This window comes from Armigeres subalbatus, chromosome 3 (genome assembly GCF_024139115.2).
Source record: "Armigeres subalbatus isolate Guangzhou_Male chromosome 3, GZ_Asu_2, whole genome shotgun sequence".
NCBI classification, from domain to species: Eukaryota; Metazoa; Arthropoda; class Insecta; order Diptera; family Culicidae; genus Armigeres; species Armigeres subalbatus.
Window position 1 is genome coordinate 315,891,538 of NC_085141.1, and position 22,609 is coordinate 315,914,146.

The 22,609-nt window shown below is 36.8% G+C and overlaps 1 protein-coding gene and 1 non-coding gene across 2 annotated transcripts in view; both read right to left on the bottom strand.

The window, feature by feature from the left end:
• Positions 1–20,052, bottom strand: part of LOC134225377 (Y+L amino acid transporter 2) — a 53,276-nt gene extending 33,224 nt beyond the window's left edge. Inside the window, exon 1 of the mRNA XM_062705394.1 lies at positions 19,880–20,052. The gene's annotated coding sequence lies outside the window, so the exon portion shown is untranslated. The remainder of the gene's footprint in view (positions 1–19,879) is intronic.
• On the bottom strand, positions 16,619–16,781 carry LOC134228199 (U1 spliceosomal RNA). Its single transcript, XR_009983868.1, has one exon. It is a non-coding gene; the product is annotated as a U1 spliceosomal RNA (small nuclear RNA).
• Positions 20,053–22,609: the final 2,557 nt, after the last annotated feature.

Here is a 22,609-nt window from a genome sequence, read left to right on the forward strand (position 1 = left end):
CTTTGAACAATCGCTCAGTTTTGTCGTCATATGTGAAGAATTTATGGCGCTTCTCAGTTAAATACTGGAGAAGACGTTTGCGATCGTCAAAGGATCCCGGCAAAACGCGGCAGTCACCCTTCCTAGCAATCTGAAATGAAACCTTGATCCCCGAAGGTTACTCAAGATTTCATTCCGAAAGCCAGAAAACTCGGCAACAGATACCACAATTGGCGGAATCCGTTGTTTCTTCGCATGAATCGAATCACCTGGGCTAGAGGTAGATTCGATTTCCTCAAATTCGTTATTAATCAAATCGAACTGATTGCTCAGTTCGATGGGAGAAGAAATAATGTCAACGTTAGATTTAGAAGGAATATCTGAAGTCTCCAGCTTCCTTCTATTTTTCCGCGCTTGGGCAGGACGGTCTTGAAACCTTGTTTCTTTGAAGGAAGTGGAGAATTCAGAGACTCCCCTTCCTCTTGTTTTTATTAATACTCATTGCTGAGCGTGGAGACGTGACCTTCTTGCCCAGGTTTGGAGACGTGACCTTCTTGACCAGAGGTTTTTCCCAGAACGGTGTCCCTGCAGGATTACCACCGCTTGTCGGAATTTTACTTCCGCAAACGGGTCCAACGTAAAACGAAGGCACGGGTCCTTGCAAAGATCGTAACGGGATCAGTGGGTAGAAATAGCGCTAAGAAGCACCGTTGAAATTAAAATAGCTTCGGGTAGTATTAAAAACTTCCTTCCGCAAAGAGAAAGAACCGCACAGCACGAAAGCACGATGCGGTCTGAACGGTCTCCCTTCAGTTGCACGGGTACACTGGCATAGAGTGAAGACCTTGTACTCCTCCACAGCCATCAAAAACGGGTTCGCGACGTTAGGCATAATGGACGTTAGTCGTAATGGACGTTAGGCATAATTCTGCCTTCTTTATGTCATGAACTGTTCTTTAGATCATGTTATGCCAGACGTAAATTATGCCTAACGTCCATCAGAAACAGCTCCAAGGCTTGGTGTTTTAGGAGGGGCGTTAATATGCCGAACACGGTTCATAGCCGACATCTGTCCGTCAGATAAACCAGATCGCATACTCACGGATTCTCTCAGCATCATTGCAGCATATGTGACCGAAGCTTACGGGATTCCTACTAGTATTAGAGATGCTCTGGCCGACGATGCCTCTGTTCTCAAATTCCACATCTTTTTTTTTAAACCAGATTATCCCAACGTTCTTTTAATAGGACAGCTTTTGTGAACGATCAGCGAGTTTTGGCTGACCTCCCGCCGTTAATGGATAAAAATCGAGGGTTATGCCATTAAATATGAAGGATTCTAATGTGCACAGTACAATATATTTATGGTACAATTATCTTATAAGTGAGCAACTTATTCTCAAATTCACACAATATTACAGGAAAATAGCATTGGGACAGTACTAACTCGTCTTATGACAAGATATAGCAGATATACTGTACTTATTTCCACCGAAAACTTTTTCATTAATTCTTATTTTTCCATTAACTTGTTCATAAGTTTTCTTCTTCAATGATTTTTTCATTTTTTTTAACCCTTGTTAGAAGTAGTTTATAAGACTTTATTTTTAACTTTCTCCAGAAATAAAAGTAAGTAATTTACTGCATTCCAGATTCCTACCTAGTTATTCGTTGCTTCTTTATCGAGAGGCACCAATCAATCTGAAAACAAGAGATATAATTTATTTGGATTCTGGACAGTTTCACCTTAACAATTGCACAAGAAGTGCCTTCCAAAGGTCATCCAGAACATACCTCGCTTGTTTTTCATTTTCACGGAAAATTGGAGGGGGAAAGGTCCTGAGATTTTTGCCTTTCTCGTACAACAAAGGCTATATGATTGCTCCAAAAAAGAACTTCCGATAGAAGGCCCGGAGACCCATAGTGTTATATACCGATCGCCTCAGCTCGACGAACTGAGGTGATGTCTGTATGTGTGTGTGCGCATGTGTGTATGTGTCCAATTTCTGTAGACAAACTTTTTAAAATTTTACATTATCCGATTTACTCGCAAATTGCATTCGACGGGGAAAGCGATCCCATTGTTTGCTATTGAAAATTGGCTCGATCGGACGTTGCATTTCGGAATAAAAAATGATGACCTTTCTAATGTGTTAAAGGCCTGGGTGGATTAATCTGTTTTTTTTTTTTCATACAGTGAACTCTCCCTTACTCGATATTGAAGGGACCATCGAGTTAGGGAGGTATCGAGATAGGGAACACATTTATATTTGGCCGAATGACGTTTAGCCGAACTGGTTGAATTTGTTTCCTTATTAAGTGAAGTAAGAAGAGAGACGAAGTGAATGTTGAACAGCGGGAACTGAGAAGTGAGAAATGAGATTTTCGAAATGAGTACAGAGTAGTAAGAAGTGAGTACTGAGAAACGGAAGTGTGTATTGAGTAGTGAGATGTGTGCAGTAACATGAGGGTAGTGGAAAGTGAGAAATGAGAAGTGAGAAGAAAGTGGTGAGAAGTGAGTTGTGATAGTTGCAAAGTTAGAAAAAGGATGTGAGTAGTGAGAAAAATAGAAGCAATGGGTGAGAAGGAGAGATTATAATTATGCGGTGAGAAGCGAGATGTTAAGTAGTGAGAAGTGAGTGGAGAGATATAAGGCAGGAGAAGGAAAACAGAATAAGCAAGAGGAAAAAAAGAAAGAAGGAAAAAGCTTCTCATCTCCATTTTCCCACTATTCACTTTTCACTATTAATTTCTCACCTCTCACTTCGAGCATCTTATTTCTCACTTCTCACTTATAACCTCTTATATTTCACTTCTGACTTCTCATTTCTCACTCATCACTTTTCATTTCTAACTTTTCACTTCTTACTTTTCGCTTCTCACTATTCGCTTCGATCTTTGTACTTTTAACTTCTCACTTCTCATTACCCACTACTCACCTCTCACTTCTTACTTCTCATTTCTCACTCTACACTTCTCACTTCCAACTTTTCATTTCTCACTATTAATTTCTCACTTTTCACTTCTCACATATAACTTCTTATATCTCACTTCTGACTTCTCATTTCTCACTTATCACATTTCACTTCTAACTTCTAACTTTTAACTTCTCACTTCTCATTTCATACTTTTCACTTCTCATAACTCTCTTCACACTCCGAATTACATTTCTCACTTTGTATTTTTCACTTCCTATTACTTATTTCTCACTTCTTATTTCACAATTCTCACTTCTCATTTCTAACTTCTCATTTTCCACTTCTCATTTTTAATTTCTCACTTCTAACTTTTCCTCTCTCACTTCTCATATCTCACGTCTCATATCTCATGTCTCATATCTCACTTCTCATTCTTCACTTCTAACTTCTTATTTCTCATATCTCATTTCTCACTTCTCGCTTATCAGTTTTCACTTCTAACTTCTAACTATGTCGTGCATGTACTGTTTCTGACAACATCGAGTTAACGAGGTGAAAATGCTTTGGAAAATTACTTCGACTTAGAGAATATTGAGTAAGGGAGATATCGACTTACGGAGGTAGCGCAGTATGCTAGATTCAAGGGACTTTGAATTTCATCGAGTTAGAGAAAATATCGAGTTACAGAATATCGAGTTAGGGAGAGTTCACTGTAGAATTGAAATTTCATTTATATGGAGCATAAAAAAATGATGTGGAATGGTCGTTTGGTTAAATATCTTTAGGTCATGATTTGGCCGAATACATCATGAGACCGAATAGGTCATTTGGCCGAAATGGTAGTTCGACAGAGGGTCATTAGACTGGAACCTAGCGGGACATCGCAGCAAAGGCAGACTCAGAGGCACATGGCGACGCAGTCTCAATAAAGAAATAAAAGAATTTGGTCGAAATCTAACCTGGCAAAAAGAACCAGCGATAAGATCACTTCGCGGTGTTCTTGGGACGGTACATCCCAAAGACGAGCTCAAAGAAGAAAAAAGTAGGCACTGAAAAGCTGAGAGTCGTCGTTATGGATCGAGTGAAGTGCAACAACGTTCTGCGACTAATTTCAACGCACTACTTTCCGACAAACAGGCATGGAGAAGTGGATAAGTACTGGTAATCGTAAGCGCAATTTAATTTTGATGAGATTTGTCTTCCTGACTTCTGTAAGGAAGTTGCCAGGTGTGTGGAGGAAATCGGTAGATTTTGACATAATCTAGATTGATCGTGGATATGTTTATTTCTGCAACTTCACCTACGATCTTTGCAAGGGGCCATGCTATGCGTATGGCCCTTTTGGCCGAACGATCATTTCTGGTAAATTACGTTTTCGGGTAATTTTTTTTTCTCGGCCAATTGACCCATTTGGTCAAATGCCATTTCTGCCAAAGGATCATTTCTATTATTTTTCGACTGTAGTTTAATGTTTCGATGACGGCTTTTCAGTCTTGACAAAATCCAAACACTGTTATTCAATTTTGTCCTACGTTTCGAAATTACCATTTCGGCCAAACGACTTTCTCCACCAAATGGCCTGCCTAGCCAAATGATATTTTTAGCCAAATTTACTTTTCTGTCAAACGATCATTTCAGCCAAACGGCATTATTGGCCAAATGACCTATTTGGTCAAACTACATTATTGACCAAATTGTCAGTTCGGCCGAACAACATTTTCGGCCGTAGGTCCACTTCAGCCAAATGACTTTCGGGCAGATGGATTCTGGCATAATCGTTTGTTAAAATGGCATATTCAGCTAAACAAGTTTCGGCCTAGTGGCCTTCGGTTGAATGGCTTTCAGCCTAATGACTTCAGACCAAAAGTCCTTTCCCGAAAATGATAGACCCCTTTCCTCCATAACAGGTTACGTAATTAGTGTATGGCTCCCAGCCTCAATCGCAGTCGACCCCTTATATATATATATATATATATATATATATATATATATATATATATATATAATATGCACGTGCTGTAGAAACTGATCGATTAATTTTGAAAAATGTTTCTTCTCATGCTTTAGCCAAATTATGCACCAAACACAAAACTTACACTTACCTGACATCTTTTCTATAACTCGCCTTGAATATAATTTCAGATATTCCTGCCAAAACTTCATCAGTTGTCTATTTATAAAAGTTTGTCTTCTGAATTTAACCAAATTGGAAGAATTTCATAAAATGCTAATGCAACAGAAGTTTTTCCGTGACTTTCGGTAATATTTCAAACTGAAATTTTCAGTTTGTGCACAAAATTACGATACGGCTCTCAGTATTGACCTTATGTAAAAGCAATTGACTTCAAACACTGTATGATTTTACAAAAGGCTATTTTACATTAAAAAGTAAACAAACACAATTTATTACAATGTGTTGCACTTCATTTTGCAATATAGAAGAGAACTTGTCATACTGACAAATAAGTACAGTATGTGAGTAAGATCAGCAGATTACTCAATAGCACATAAGTTTCTTCACAAACAGCTGTGAATAAGAAAGTTTATCAAAGATCAAGAGTTCTTCAAGAAATCCAAAAACCGACGTAGTTTTTCCAGAATTTTGAGTACGTAAACAAAATGTGTAACAAATAATAAAAATCAAATTTTTGACCCCTCACCCTTTGTAACAAAAGGTAACGCTTGGCATTATCTCTTCTCCTAAAGTACGTAATGGTCAAGGTACTGTTGCAATCATTGGAAAAGTATGACAATGCTAATACATTTTTAAACCTACTTGTGTTCAAGTTCACAGCTTATTTAAAACAGTTTCAATACAAAATAGATCAATGTGCTCGTACATAAGCAGTTAATATTACTTTTACATCTTATAAAAGTAAGATATGTATCGTAAAAAAATGGTTTACACACTACGGATATTTTTGTTTACCTGAAGGTGTCTTTTAAATAAACAAGTCAACAGGCTGCTGGAAACTAGACGCTTCTTCTAGTGTTGCGTAAACCTGCTATGAACAAAGTTCAGTTACTTATGTCATAAGCTTTTATGAAGTTGGAAATATAAGAGTGGAATTGGTTTACAAAGTCACCCCCCTTCGCCACACTCTCTTCTTACGTAAACGTAGAAAGTTCCTTCGATTTTTTAGTAATTGGTAATATAGGTAATAAGGTATCATTTAAAAGCAAATTATTTCTCAGGCCAGAACTATTTTGAACCAGATATCAGAAGTCTTTCTGCTTTCCTGAACTTGAAATGAAGTTCGATAAAAAAACATTTGTTAATGAAATAGTTTCCGTCTCTCAGCATCATATTCTGTTGTTTCAGAAGAAAACACGATTGTTAGAAATCGGCTACATCCACCTCTAGAATAAATGAAAAAAAAAAGCTTTTTGCTTGGTTTCCATCCAAAAAATAAGCCATATCCAAGCTTGAACAAATAATTCTCTTTTGAACTCATCAGCTCATCTTCCCGAGTGGAAATCTCGCTTAACTTTTCAAAAGGTCCTAAGTAACATTTTTTCATGAATTAATTTGAATAGTGCAATCAATAGCTTTCATGTTGTTCTGTTGATTGCGCTATTCAAATTAATTCATGAAAAAAATGTTACTTAGGTCCTTTTGAAAAGTTAAGCGAGAAATTTGAAGCCAACCAACAGTAGGGTAAATATTTATTAGCACTCTAAGCGTGGCACAAAAGAACCGGCGGCAGATAATTCAATCAAAGTCTCGTCCAATTTCGCCAATAGTCCTATAAATCATCTTAACCAGATGCTTTGCCTACACGCGCTCGCGCTTCAAACTCAGAAAGCATTGTCCACATTCGGGAACATACACCGACGGGTTGCGGACAACAATGTTCCACGTATTAAATAACTCGGGCTTCCTCGAATATGAATTGTTAGTGACAGTAGATGATGAATAAGAATACCATTCCCTTTCAAAATGGCCATTAGGCGGACGACCTGCGGTGGTGTACACACAGCGAAAACAAGCAAACGAAAACGTCTCTAAGTCAGACTGAGCGCTTGTTAGCCGAAACGCGATGCGCCATTACCTTCGTTCGCCGAGATCCGAAAAAACCGTTGTCATCTCGGGCCGCGTGTGCAAACTCCCACACACAAGCACAGAGCACCCATCGTGTAACGGACAGAAGCCGCAGGAGGGAGGCGTCGTAGGTCATGCATGAAGTGTCGCCGAATCGTGTCTATCGCGTCGCATTAGTGGATTATCGTGGGTCAGTTGATTAAATATACGGTCGTCGTCGTCGTCGTCATAGTCGACGCGAAGGATATGTAAAGGCCCAGAATGATCACCGTTCGTACACGGTAGATATAGGCACTACCGTTGGCTGTGATTTCCACCCGGACGTCTTAAGTGGATCACGTTTTATTTGATGCTACAAGCAGAAATGGGCGGCGCAGCTTGAACGACGGTTTGTTTAGCAAATATGTCGAGGCATGTGTCTGCATATGATATGTATTGGGTGAAATCCCCCGGAACGGGGAAATCATTCCCACGATTGTGCCTTAGAGTTCAGGAATGGTCAACAATCTTGCATTTTCTTTAGTTTTATGGGGATTTGTTTCAGTGGAAACATTTATGTAAATTGCATATAATAAAGGATTTGGCGAGAAACCACTGCGTCCACTAACTGAACTTTTGTGGTGATATAATAAAGGATAGTTCACATCTAATTTTATAGTAGGGCTTTGAAAAACAATATAAAATAAATTTTATTATTTAAAATGAACTTTTCCAGAATCCAATCCTAGCATAAACTACCTTCCCAATAAGTAGGCTCAAATAATTTAATAACATACATTAGCGAACATTTTACTTCAACTTAAATATTATATTGATTACTAGTGTCATGAATAACGTGAGAACGCACGATATTTCTGAATTATTTTGCACGAATGTCCTCTGTAGGATAAAAATGTCAACCCAATTCAGTTCGCACCGTTCTGCTCGTAACATTCAAGTGTCTATTTAGTGTTTTTCAATACAGCGATTTCAGCAATTTCATATCAGTAGACAGGGAATATCCATAAATTACGTAACGTTTAGAGAGGGAAGGGGAGTAGCCTTAAGTGTGACGATCTATCCAAAATGCTCCATACAAAAAGTGTGACTAAGGGGGAAGGGGTTGAAAATTGCCAATTTCTGTGTTACGTAAATAATGGATCTTCCAAAAGCATGTGTGTAGATATCTACTGGTACGTATGAGCTCGTAAACGTGATATCCATTGGTTAGGCACTGTACAGCCGGCGCAAGCAAAACGTATGAAGGTAAACAACGCAGTCTTCTTTTTTCCCACCCCCCGTGAAACAAACTTACTAAATTCGTATTGCGGAAGCCCCATGTTTCTGGATTCACCGTTATCATTTGGTGTAAAAGGGACTCCCGCTTTTCCTGGTTTACTATTTACTACAACGCCTCTTATCCATTTTAATTCTTTGTATGTGGCCGTGAGCGCATATGGCCGAGCACTAATGTTTGACTATGGATGAAAAGCGAAAGAATGATGCATATCATACCGGCATTACTTGATACTCAGTGCTACTCTCCATATTTTTCAGAATATAAAAATTACTAAAAATCTCATTTATGAAACTGCAAAGAATAAAGAAACAGGAAATTTTGCGTGCCGTACATTTTTTCTTTATTAGAGTAATTTTTTTGTGAGTAGAAGTTCATCACTTCCATATAAATTATGTTTGCACTACAAATATTAGTGGAGCATTATTTTGTGAATACCAGTCAGAAAATCACATACGATATCTTAATCACTGATATAAGTATGAGTCACTCTGTAGTCAAACAATAATTGTTTCATAGTGACTTCCGGACACTAAGCGGTTGGCAACTATTTGCGGTTAATTATAATTATGCGTAGGGGAGACTGGGTAGACTTGATCCCCTTTTCTGATTTCCGATGTATCACAGCCAAAAATAAATAAACATACGCGATTTCCACACAGACTTTCTAAGAAATATAGTATTTAACTTTAAAGATGTATGACAGTCCTTAAACTATTGTTGTTATTGATACACAATCTATTTTTTTTAGTGCTGTCAAAAATCGACTTTTAAAATATTCGGGGGAAATTGATCCCTCTCCAAGAACTTGCTTTGATAAATTTAGATTGGTGCCCTCAGATTTTTTAAATATTTTTTCTTCAAAATACGGGGAATTTTCGAATTTCTGTGCGTATACGTGAACGATTTTTGTTATTGAATTCGACAGCACATGCAATTTGAAAATTTGTGGAGACTTGATCCCCTTTTTATGATATCTACGCAATAAATAATTTTTCCTGACAACCCATCATCAAATCTGTCAAATCTACAAAAAATTAGAAGCCTGAGAACAGATTTATATTTTTTGAATTTTTTCGCCAAATTTTTGTATGGATGACTGATGGGGGATCAAGTGTCCCCATATTGAGGTAATAACTTCAAATCAAAATATCCTAAAACTTTGATGGAGTGTTGACATATTCATCAGTACAGATCATTAAGCATATTTATAGAAAAAACGAAGGCATTTGGTCATTGTTATGAAAAGTTGTTCAAATTTTGCTTGGCCAATAAAAAAAATCTTTAGGGAGGTTAGGAAGGCAGAATAAATAAGGTTGTCAATCCAAAAATTAACTCACCACATAAAGGTCATTTGTCTAGAGGATCTATACTAAAAAATACGCTAAAACAAAACTACTTTAGTCCTCGATAAAACAGGGGGTGATCAAGTCTCCCCGGGGATCAAGTCTACCCACCTTCCCCTATTTGGTTCCATCATTGGGGGTCTCGCAATGGGTCTGGAGTTCTCACCGACAGTTTTTGCCCTCAGATATTCCAATCTATTCTACAAGCATTCTAAGAGTGAAATCAGTAGTGATTCAGTTTTATTCCAAATTTTCGACCACTATTCTAAGTTGAATTTGGAGCAAAATAGAACAAACTCGCTGGTTTCCCCATCAGTGTTCCATTCATGTTTTTCAAATTTTCAATTAAATTAAATCATTATGTTGCTGCCAAGAAAGGCTCCGTAATTGCAAAGTGGATTGATACTTGATACTTGAAGGGCTACAGCTCATCGATAAAGCTACGCCGAATGGAGTATCCTTTTCCACTGGACTCGATCATGGCCCAATCGCTTCCAGTCACCCTGAACATTGAGCGTCCTCAGGTTCTCTTCAACTGCAAAAAGTCATCGTGTACGCGGCCTTCCACAAAGCCTGCGGCCTGTTCCGGGTTCTCTACTAAATATTATCTTCGCTTGACGTTCTCCCGGCATACAAACAAAGTGTCCAGTTCACCGTAGTCTGCCGTGTTGAATAAGCTTAATAATATCCAGCCCTTAATACACCTGGTACAATTCGTGATTCATGCTACGCGGCCAGATACCGTTCTCCTGTTTATCGCCGATTCAAGGATGTTATCGATCATTTAGTAATTTGCGTTCGATCATTTAGTAGTTTGTCAATAACTCATTACAAAGCTTAATTTCAAGATCGAACTATGGGATCGAGAGTTATGGCCAAAATACAAATTCATACGAAAAAATCGCGTAAAAAATGTCACTCATTTTTCGGGTACTTATTCTCAACCGATTTGCTCGCAACAAGTTGCATTCGACGCAAAATCCTTTCCCATTGTTTCCTATTTATTTGAAATTGGCCAGATCGGACTATGGGATCGAAAGTTATGGCCAAAATACAAATTCTTACGAAAAATCGCGTAAAAAATGTCACTCATTTTTCGGGCACATATCCTTAATCGATTTGCTCGCATTAAATTGCATTCGACGCAGAATGTCTCATATTTTCTTATTGAAAATTGTCCAGATCGGACTATGGGCTTAGATGTTATGGTCAAATTACTATTTATTGTGAAAAAGAGTTCAAAAAAGTCTAGCTCACTTTTTTAGCACTTAGACTTCATCTATTCCCCAAGCAACACAAGTTCAACAAATCTGGTTGCAGTAACCATATTGTGACTGAATCCGGTCATATATAAGTTACTGTGATTGATGTGCTATATGTGTGCTTCTCAGGTCGCTCGCAACAGATTGCATTCGACGCAGAATCTTGTCCCATTGTTTCCTATAGAAACTTGGCCGGATCGTACAATTGGGACAAAAGTTATGGCGAAAATACTAATTTTAAAACTACTAAATAAAATGCCATTTTTTGCTCTTATGCTCATCCGATTTGTTTGCAACAAATTGCGTTTGGCGAGATTTTTTTTATGCATATAAACAAATATGAAAAATAAGACCAATCCACATATTGGTGTTATTTGAGATTTTTCCAAACCTTTTGAACGAACGAGAAAGGCACCATCACCGCTAGGTGGATTAATCTGGTTTTTTTATAGAAGAATTACAAAAAAATGTCACCTATTTTTTGGACACCTAACCTTGATCGATTTGCTCGCAACAAATTGCATTCGACGCAGAATCCTGTCCCATTATTTCCTATTAAAAATTGGCCAGATCGGACTATGTTATGGCTAAAACGCAAACTTTTACGAAAAAACGACCAATGGGTAATGTTTTCAACATAACCGCGAGTAGACGTAGGACTTGTATAAACGTAACGTATTTACATTTAACTTCTAATTTTTGGATCTATGGAGTTTGATTTTAGTATTGATATTGGAAACGCCAACTTCCATGCTGCGTAGAATTATTAGCAATTTGTTTATTCAAAACTTCTGGAAACATTAACCTTTTTTGCCATTCTCGTACAACAAGTTTACGAAAAGGTTAAAGGATCACTCCAAAACTGAGTCGCCATCATTGCCAAGTGTTTTTTTTTACGTCTTTATCATAGGTAGAGACTTTGCAGTCCAAGGGTGGCTTTTCAGATTTTTGGGATGTTTTGCCTTCAGGAATGTAGCATTAGAATTTGTTTGGAATTTCTATGAGGATACAATCATAATGTTTTAGAAAGTATCATAATTTTATTAAAATTCCTCGAGTTCTAGTTCTCCCACCTGTCAATCGTTTAGTTGATTGCAGCGTCACGCTCTAGATCGATTTTAGTTCAAGCTGGGTGATTTTCTTTAGAGCTTATGAGAACGTACCTAGTATTTTTTTTATTTTTTTTAACTTTCTCAGTAAAATGTTCTATTATACCTACATAAAAACATAGCTGACCCCAAGACGAATCAATTAGTGAGGAAATCGGTCCATCTGTACGTGAGTTATTTTGCCTCAGTGGAAATGCAACTTAGATTTCATTTTTTCTAAACTCTGAATTTTTGAAATTTTAAGACGAACCTTTTAATAGCTTAGACGCACGTAGGAACCTATGAGAAAAGTTTTCAGAACTAGGAGACGTAGGAGACGAAGTTGTGAATAGCACGGAAATTTTTATGGTAGCTGTTGGGAAGACGAATGATTTTAAAATAACATTTGATAACACTAATGGAGTATGAATTGCATGGCACATTTTGGTGTTCAACATTGCACCTCACAATTAACGAGGGCTTGTTTGTATTATGATTTGTACGAACTTTCTTCTGGAAGGAGATTCTCCATTCATCCCCTGTATTTCGCATAAGTATCTATGCTTATGGAACCACCCCACCCATTTTTGGCCCTGCATACAGGAGTTTGATGAAATGCAAATAATAATATAAACATGATCAAATTGCGTGTTAGATATCGGCAGGTGCCTTGCTACAATAGATGGTAGTATCATCATCATCATCATCAACATTGCACCTCACAATTTTTTGCAGTTTATTTTCTCAACAATTAATATTTTGTTGAGTTTGACACCTGATATCCTAGAATTAAAAAAAACACATAAATAAAGTTTAAACAAAAAAAAACTGATTTATGATAGTGGTGCTCAATTTATTGTTTACTTATTTATTTATTTGTTTATTTATTTATTACACATGCAGGCCTGTCACAAACTAATCACATTCCAATCCGCGAAATCAACGACTGTAAAAACGAGGAAATGTTCCATAAAGAAATCAGGTTAGATGTAAATAGAAAATATAAAATTTCCATAAATAATGCAAAATGTCCATGAACAATATGAATTTTCCACACTCTTTAACGAAAAATTTGCAATTATAAAAAAAGGATTAACAATAAAGAAATCAAAATTTGTCATTGAGAAAAACACAAAATTTCCATAAATAAATCAATTCGCCCGATTCTTTTTTTACACGGAGGATGCGTTCCGTGTAAAAAAAGTTTTCAGTTCAAAATTTGAAAATCCGTGTAAAAAAAGTTTTATGAGTTCTCGACGAATCATTGCAAAAATTTTGTATGGGATTTTTTTTACACGGCCGTGTAAAAACAGAATCGGGTGTATTAGCAATAAACAATTCTGTTTTTTTGGCTTTCTCAGTCTTATGTATTCAAAACGATGTGTTTTGTTTTGCCCGGCGTTTCGCCTTTTTATTTGGACCTTTTTCAAAGGTGAAACTGTCTACCGTTTTTCGTTCTTAGTTTACCGTTTTTCATGTAGGGAGGTCATCTTGTAATACAACTAATAACGAAAAACTGTAGACAGTTTTACCCTTGAAAAAGGTCCAAATAAAGGGCCGAAAAGTCGGACAAAATTACACACATCGTTTTGAATACATAAGCCAAAAAAATCCAGAACAAATCTTCTAGTCGATCTCTCACTTTAAAAGCAATAACCAATGTTATTGGGTCACATTGCATGGACAATTTTGATGGAATGTCCATTAAACTGATTAATTTATTACGCGATGCAAATAATACCATATTTGAACACTCACCCAAGCATATTGAGCAAAATGTAGGCATGTTAGTTGATCGAAGGCACGGTGACAAACAATCGATAGTCGATTAACTTTTTTCTCTCACGCTTTAATGACAACAAAGGTCAACTATGTACTTCATGAAGTGACTTCCAGAGTAATGAGATATTCAGCCTAGGAACTAAACCACGTGATGTACAGTGTCTTGATATGAAATGCTGTATACATTATTAAATATTTCCAAGGACTTTTGTTAAACTGTTATGTCATCTTACTCTGTATCTTGTGATGTAGCTCGGGTCCTTCCTTAGTGTAGCAACTACTAAGCAGGAATATACTGAAGGTGGTCTGGTTCGGTTTCCAGTCTGGTTCTCGGCTTCCTTGGACCGATCATTAGTGTATCATTATGTTAGCCTCATGACAAACGTTTACCGTCAAGTGAAGGAAGAAGCCTGTCGGAATCTGAATACCACATAAATGTGACCACGTCACGTGATAAACGCAGAACAACAATTATTGGGTATCCAGCTTTTTACGCTAGCTCTAAACTTGATATGTATTTTATATTATTATCCAGGTAGGTTTGATATTGGATATTGCTGTCCGCAGTCCAGAAGTCACTTAGCATTAGGGTGTCCCAAAATTGGACAAAGTCTGGGATTTTGGGGGCTCAACCTTCAAATGAAAGCTTAGGGTAAAACAAAAGAAAAATTGTTCTACGACAACTCTGGGAAATGACGTTTAGGGGTGGCCCCGACGCGTTTTATGAAAAAAGTGCATTTTTTATAGGTAACATCGAAAATACCGGTATATCGGAAAGAAATTCGATGAAACCAATCCATTTTATATTTTTTACATTTAACTTAGGGTCTATACTTTATGGTAAAACTTTGATACCGCATGTTTTGGGTCTATATATTTTTCACTGATGCTTTAAATGCCCAAAAATGATGAATTTTTCTTAATATTTTTTTATTAATGCATCCAAAACGGGTATCCATCATAATGCTTTCGAAACTAAATATACATAGAAAGATGGGGAATTTTATAACGAATATTTTGCCAAAAATAGCAACCTTCTATCTCTATCCGTTTAAAAGTTATTCACGATTTACGGCAGCTTGGAAAAAGACTTTTTGAAATTTCGGATCATAATACCTGGATCATGTTTAAGTAAAGAAACGCTACTTTTCCATACCAACCAAATGAGCGCTTTAATAACCAATATAGTATTCATATGAGTTGCATAAAATTGATTTTAATACTTATTTGAATGTTATAATGGAAACCCAACGATGGACCAGCAGTAACATGACTGACTACAAATTGTTCAGTTAGTCTGGGTGAGTGCTCAAATAGATTGATGAATATGGTTTCAAAACTACCCATAGGTAGGTTCAGTTTTCGTGTCATGGTTTGTCGAGCTGTGCAATGTTTCTCGATAACATGGAAATTAGTTGTTTTGTGACCATCTTGATTTTTTGCAAGAACGATCATGTGAAGCAAATCCAACTAGATCATTTTGATATCGATTTGTCATACTTTACGACATATTGAAGCTCATTTTACGCCATTGCAAAAAATAGTGTGTGTAACTAATTGCAAAACTCGATTTTATCAGCACTCGTAGTATTTATCTCATTCGGCAGGCCTCGTTGGATAAACGTACAACCATGCTGATTAAATAACCTTTTGCAACTAGTTACACAAATTACTATTATCATTATTATTTTATAATGCATATTGAAATATTAGGCATCTACCATCTACGGAATCTCTGGTAATAAGAACAATCTACACTAATTACGAACTATTTTGCCTACCAATACTGAATACAATGATAAATTGATTGCATCGATAAATCGGGACCAAAATGATCCAGCCGGATTAACTTCACATGATCGTGCTGGTTAAAAATCAAGTTGGTCAGAAAACAATTAATTTCCATGTTATCGTGAAACATTGCACAGCTCACCAAACCATGAAACGATAGCTGAACCTACCTATGGGTAGTTTTGAAACCATATTCATCAATCTATTTGAGCACTCACCCAGACTAACTGAACAATTTGTAGTCAGTCATGTTACTGCTGGTCCATCGTTGGGTTTCCATTATAACATTCAAATAAGTATTAAAATCAATTTTATGCAACACATATGAATGCTATATTGGTTATTAAAGCACTCATTTGGTTGGTATGGAAAAGTAGCGTTTCTTTACTTAAACATGATCCAGGTATTATGATCCGAAATTTCAAAAAGCCTTTTTCCAAGCTGCAGTATATCGTGATTAACTTTCAAACGGATAGAGATAGGAAGTTGCTATTTTTAGCAAAATATTCGTTATGAAATTCCCCATCTTTCTATGTATATCTAGTTTCGAAATCATTATGATGGATACCCGTTTTGGATGCATTGATAAAAAAATATTACGAAAAATTCATCATTTTTGGGTATTTAAAGCATCAGTGAAAAATATATAGAGCTAAAACATGCGATATCAAAGTTTTACCATAAAGTATAGACCCTAAGTTAAATGTAAAAAATATAAAATGGATGGGTTGTATCGAATTTCTTTCCGATATACCGGTATTTTCGATGTTACCTATAAAAAATGCACTTTTTTTCATAAAACGCGTCGGGGCCACCCCTAAACGTCATTTCCCAGAGTTGTCGTAGAACAATTTTTCTTTTGTTATACCCTAAGCTTTCATTTGAAGGTTGAGCCCCCAAAATCCCAGACTTGGTCCAATTTTGGGACACCCTACTTAGCATTCAAAATTACAATCTGCCGATCTGACCAAGGCAGTTAGCAGAGTTGATAGGAAAAGCCTTTTATGGTCTCAGAGTCGTATTCCGAAGCTTCCAGCCAGTGGGGTGGAGTGATGGGCGGTGGACCATCAATATCGACTGAAGTTGGTTCAGTCAATTAGGGGAACAACGATTCGGCACTTCATCCCATAGCTCCTATTTCCATCCCATAAAAAAAAACAAATAAAAAGAATTGCACACACGAATGGTCCACATGAGGGATATTCGCAGAGGTCAACCCAACCGTAGTGCAATGGTCGAGTCTCACCCTGGAGGAACCACCTTGATGATCATGGTAATCTCTGTGCCATGTAAGTATAGTAAACAAATAAGTAAGTAAATTACAAATAAATAAGTAAGTAAAAGGGGCCCTCCTTGGCCCTCCTTAGCCGTACGGTAAGACGCGCGGCTACAAAGCAAGACCATGCTGAGGGTGGCTGGTTTCGATTCCCGGTGCCGGTCTAGGTAATTTTCGGATTGGAAATTGTCTCGACTTCCCTGGGCATAAAAGTATCATCGTGTTAGCCTCATGATATACAAATGCAAAAATGGTAACCTGGCTTAGAAACCTCGCAGTTAATAACTGTGGAAGTGCTTAATGAACACTAAGCTGCGAGGCGGCTCTGTCCCAGTGTGGGGATGTAATGCCAATAAGAAGAAGAAGTAAGTAAAAACAAATCAATGAAAAAGAATTTGGTTGGTTTCTTATTTTTGTGATTTTTTTCACCAGTGAGCATTTCTGTCATTTTTATTATTTCACGCATGCTGCGACGTAGCAAAGCTGTAAAAATAATAATGGCAGTTGTGCGTTGCTTCTGTATTAAGTGGGGAGCCCTCGAAAACACGAGCGAAATAAGTTTTGAATCCCAGGATGCTTGTCCTTGATTATGTCGATAACTGCCATTTTATCAGTTACCAGCGCTTCAAGAGTTCTTCCATAGAAACTTGTAACAGAAGAAATGGCATTATTTTGAAATATTCTGTTATCCTGACAAATCATGTCAGTACACTTCAATTATTCACCATTTATCAAACCACTATTTTAATTGTAGAAAATTCTGTTTGACGCAATGTTTGGACCGAATAAATTTTAATATCAATAGGTTTAGTTCTCATCTTTTGAATTAGGATTAAACAACCCACTTTACTATCCAGATTGCAATTTGTAATTTGAGTGAGCATGCGCAGTTTGACGTTTGTATGAAAATTAGCCCATTTCAAGTATTTAATTAAAATTTTGTCCTACTGGTCTCCGAGAAATCAATGGGCGATAATAAAAAAAAATATTAAAATGATGAAAATAAATAAAACTCCTTGGATTTGTTAAAGAATGTTTTAAAAATCCTCAAAATTATACAAATTCTATTTTGTGGATGACTCAAAATTTTTGATTTGTTTTGGTTGAAGAAATCCGAAGGAGGGAAACATAATTGTTTTTAAATATTTGTATCGGCCTTACTATGAAAACAGAAACTTCTGTTGAAACCGTTCCTCAACGTTGCCGCCAACGAGTTCAAAAACATATACATAAATACGTTGAAACTTTCAAGAAAATGTTAATAAGAAAATACTGAATCGGGGCAACTCAATTTAACACGTAAAAGAATAACATCAATATTATTAAGAAGCATTTTTGTTTTCTTTATAACTTACAAAAGTCAAATCGCTTCGCAACAATAGCTGTCTTTCAGCTTAGGAAGTACTGTATGAAGTCAACGAATAGATAACATTTTCATAGGTTATGGGCTTCCTCACGGAACAGTCCTTCACATAAATTGTGATTTCCATAGTAATTTTCAAACATCCTTAAAATGATGTTTGCACAATCAAATAACATCCAAATTAGATGAAAATTTAGGAGAATTATTAAAATGGTAATACAGCGTCGGGGAACAAAAAGCTCAAAATTGTAATACTCTAGTGTGTATTCCCTGTCAACATATTAAGGAAAAGTACAAAATAATTATTTATTTGATCTATTTTCGTTTTGCTGAATAGATATGAATGTTTTTCTTACAAGTCTAAAACTACCATTTAATCGAATTCCACCACTTTTTTTTGTATCGTAATAGATATGACTTTTTCAACCTGAACGGTAAGTTTGTCTTCAGAGTCTCGTACTTTTTTTGCTAAGCTGCATTCTTTGCCATTAAATCTAATGAGCGTGACGAAATACAAATTGCTCCTCAACTTCAAGCTTCACAATTCAATTCAAAATATTTTTGCAAAACAAAAACGATAACAAGTGACGTCCGATGTTAAAATTGGATTAACCTTGGAATCGTTTGAATATCAAATGTCTTGTATATGAAAAAAAGGTAATTCAGTGCACATAATTTGGGGCTTGCATCAACGCTTAATAGAAGTTATAAAAATTGAATCGTCTACCTGCCATACGCGATTTAAATTCCATGCATACACCCGTTAAGAACCACATAGGGTGAGAAAAGGTTGACATTAAACACAACTTCAAATTGGAAAAGGGGTAACACTTCACTGTGACCGGCAAAACAAAAAGCACCTAAATTCAAATCGGATTGCATTGCGGTGAACAATTTTATTCCCCGATGTTAACCGCACAATCACGCAGACATGCGGCAAATCGATGGAGCCGGATGACGATTATATGAATTACCGCTCGCTCCGGCGTATGTATGCTCGAACGATTCCACGTGTTTCCAAATTTCTGCGAAATTTCTCTCCTTAACTTGCACTCTGGTGAGTAAGGCTTGTTCGCGACAAAATCTGGACACAAAACTTTAAGAATAAAAATAAACTGCTGTTGGTTTATTTCGGTACGTTTTTTACTTCAAATGGCTTCATTCCTTATCGATGCTTCGATGTATGCACGAAACTTGGTGACATTTGAATTTTCAAAGAAATAATACGTGCCGAAAGATCTGGCATCCTCAGTAGAATTTGTTTCGAGCTCGTATCCTTCTGGTGGCTCATAAAATCCGTTTTTGTTCTACTCTCTAACGTTTTAGATGTTGTCAAACAAGCATCGACAAATTTTAAAACGCTTTGAACAGTGTTCACATGAAAACAAAATGTTTTTAGTCAGTTTCTGGATCGAGAGACCCGAATTTCAATTGCGACTGCACACAATTTTTTCCGAACCTGCCATTCCTCCGACGCCATCTTTCACTACGTACTTGTAACACTTATGAGAAATATATTTTCAGAAAGTACAGACATACATTCATCAATCTACGAAATAATTCACTTGTTGATGAGCTATTTCAAAAGTTATACGTGTTTAAAGGTGTCCAGATTTTGTCGCGTACAAGCCTTAGGATTGGATTGTGCAACAGCATATAGAACCCAGACGGATGACGAAACATTTCGGTTGGCAAGAATCATACAATCACAGGAAGGATATCCGTAGGATTTCGGTTCTTTTAAGGGAATACTCACTGTATGGGAATGCTTCATGATTGTCACAATATGAACTGCATACACAATTGAAAACTTTGAAAAACCACTTCAGTCCACTTCGGAAACCGATTATTATACACTAAAATTTATGTGCACTAGAGAGCGCTCTTTTTCAATCGACACAGGAAAAAAGTGTACACGTATACCGGCTGGCAGGATAGAATAGAATGAACCCTCTTTCATTTGCCACCTCTTCAGAGAGCTCCGAATCAAGCATGGTGTTCTCTTGAACAGTTCTCTCACTCAACGGGTCAGTTAGGTCTGCAATGAGGTGTGCCAAAAGCTGGATGTTAGTCATGATATAGGAAGTTGTATGCAAATATTGAATAATCTGTGTACAACATGAAATTAGTTTTAAAGCAAACTAAATAATTGATTGTATAAAGGCGAACGAACATCTTCAAGGTCAAAAAATGTAATGACAATAAACAAATCAAATCAGATATATTGTAATACAAAATAATGATTTTAACTTATTTTCTGAAATCGTTGCATTTGTTCATAAAATTTCAACTCTGCTAAACGCTGTAAATATCCAACACAAATTTCCGTCACACCCTATTGCGGACACGTGAATAGTTTGCTAGTTATACGCACGATGCGAGAGTACGCGAACAACACTAAATCAACAGGCCCATTCGCATTCCGTTTCATGATTTTTCCGCCTGTAAACATAAACATCGCGCGAGAGAAGCCATGCTGCTATAGCAAATGGTTTTGCAGTTTTATATGCGGCTGCTTTCTCGGCACTCGGCAGCACGCAAGTATGGATGGAACCAACACAGCATGATCAACGGTCGGTGTGTTGCTACGCGAGACTTTGGAGAGATAGCGAGGCGGTTGCACATTATGCTAAGCACTGTTTATTATCATGGACGATGTAGTTGTGTCGTCGATAGTAGTTTGGATATGGATATGTTGGTCCAAGATATGAAAGCATAATGTTGTTGATATATTTAGCCCATCCACTACTATCACGGGTTTGTGCAAATCGATGTTAACCTTTAAACAACCAACAATCAAAAATTGTACAAATGGGTTTTTTGATGAAATGTTTGACATATATTATTTTAATCAGTCAATTTATTTGACAGGCTCAGTCGTGTGTGACACTTTGCGGAGCTGAAATTCTTAAGTATATCATATTATTGCCTCATCTTATCATTAAAAGTTAAGAGATAGACATGATTCCCGGGGGAGTAGGTTTCTTCTTCTTTTCGAGCACGTGTACCTCCGCAGAATCATCCATATCGGCTACGTTAAAGTCCGATTCGTCAATCAAAATGACATCATAGTAATCACTAACTTAAATGGTAGCTGTAATAGCAGTCGGTGCGCGTGTGTCTTGCGATGCCATTTCCGCATACGACTTCTTAGAGCGCTATATTAATAAGCGTTTGTTTAACTTTTAACTTTGTGTAACTTTCAACTCCCAGGACCGTTTTCAACCAAATTTTCACTATCACTACATATTCACTATGAGGAGACGATCATATGAGAGGGTAATTTCGTAAAGGGGGAAGGGGTCTGGAGGGAGGGGTATTGCTCAGAAAACGGGCAATTCAGTGTAACTTCTGAACCCCTGAACTGATTTCAATCAAATTTGGTACACACATCCTCTATCCTGAGGAGAAGATAACAAAGAGAGTGGGATGGTCATTGGGAAAATGGGGTGGGTAAGGTGGAAGTATTTTCTTCAGAAAATGAATAATTCATTGTAACCAAATGTGGAACACATATTCTCTAACATAAGACGGTTATATAATAGATTGGAGGGTCAAAGGAAAAAGGAGGGAGGAACATGCGAATGAAACGAATGTTTTACGTATCTTTTAAATGCATGGGTCCATTTGAACCAAATTTGGGACACAAACACTCAATCCTAAGGAGACGATTATAGAGGAGTTGGAGTGTCATTGGAAAAAGCGGTAAAACTTCTGAACCCTTTTACCAATATCCTTAAAAATTGGTACATATATCCTTTATCCTTAGCATGCGATTATAGATGGAGTTAAACGGAAAACGGGAGGTGCAAAGGAGGAGTAAGGTGCGCGAGGTTAAGCATCAGCACGTCAGGCGTGAAAAACGTAAGACATAATGTACGATAGCCATATCGAACGTTGAGCATAATTCAAATTTCTCATTCACAATCCTTTTGATTATAAAAAAATCCAAAAAAAAAACATTTTCCCGGACATAACTTATCCCCGAATATAACATTTTCCGCTTATCTTAACTTATCATATCCTTAAAATCTTTTCCTCGAATATGCCATTCCTAAAAAAAATCCGCAAATATGATATTTCCCCGAAAATATCATTTTCTCGAACGTGACATTTCCCCGAATATAACGTACGTTTCCCCCAAAATGACATTTTTAAAAAAATGATATTTCCCCGAATGTGACAATTTCACGAATATGACATTTCCCTCTGAAAATAATAATTCCTCGAAAATGACACTTCTCCGAATATAACAGTTTCGGTAAAAAAAATTTCTCGGTAATATCATTTCCTGGAATATAACAAGAATTTATTTGTCGGAATTAATGTTGTTAAAAGTGATATCTACCTTCTTTTAATCATTGGATGTTCTTTAACCAATCTTTTGATCTTCTCATCAATTGACAACAATTCTCATCAACAACAAAACACGGGGGTTATCGTTAACCAACTGGTTTTAGCGAAATCAAATTGGCAATTCCAAAAG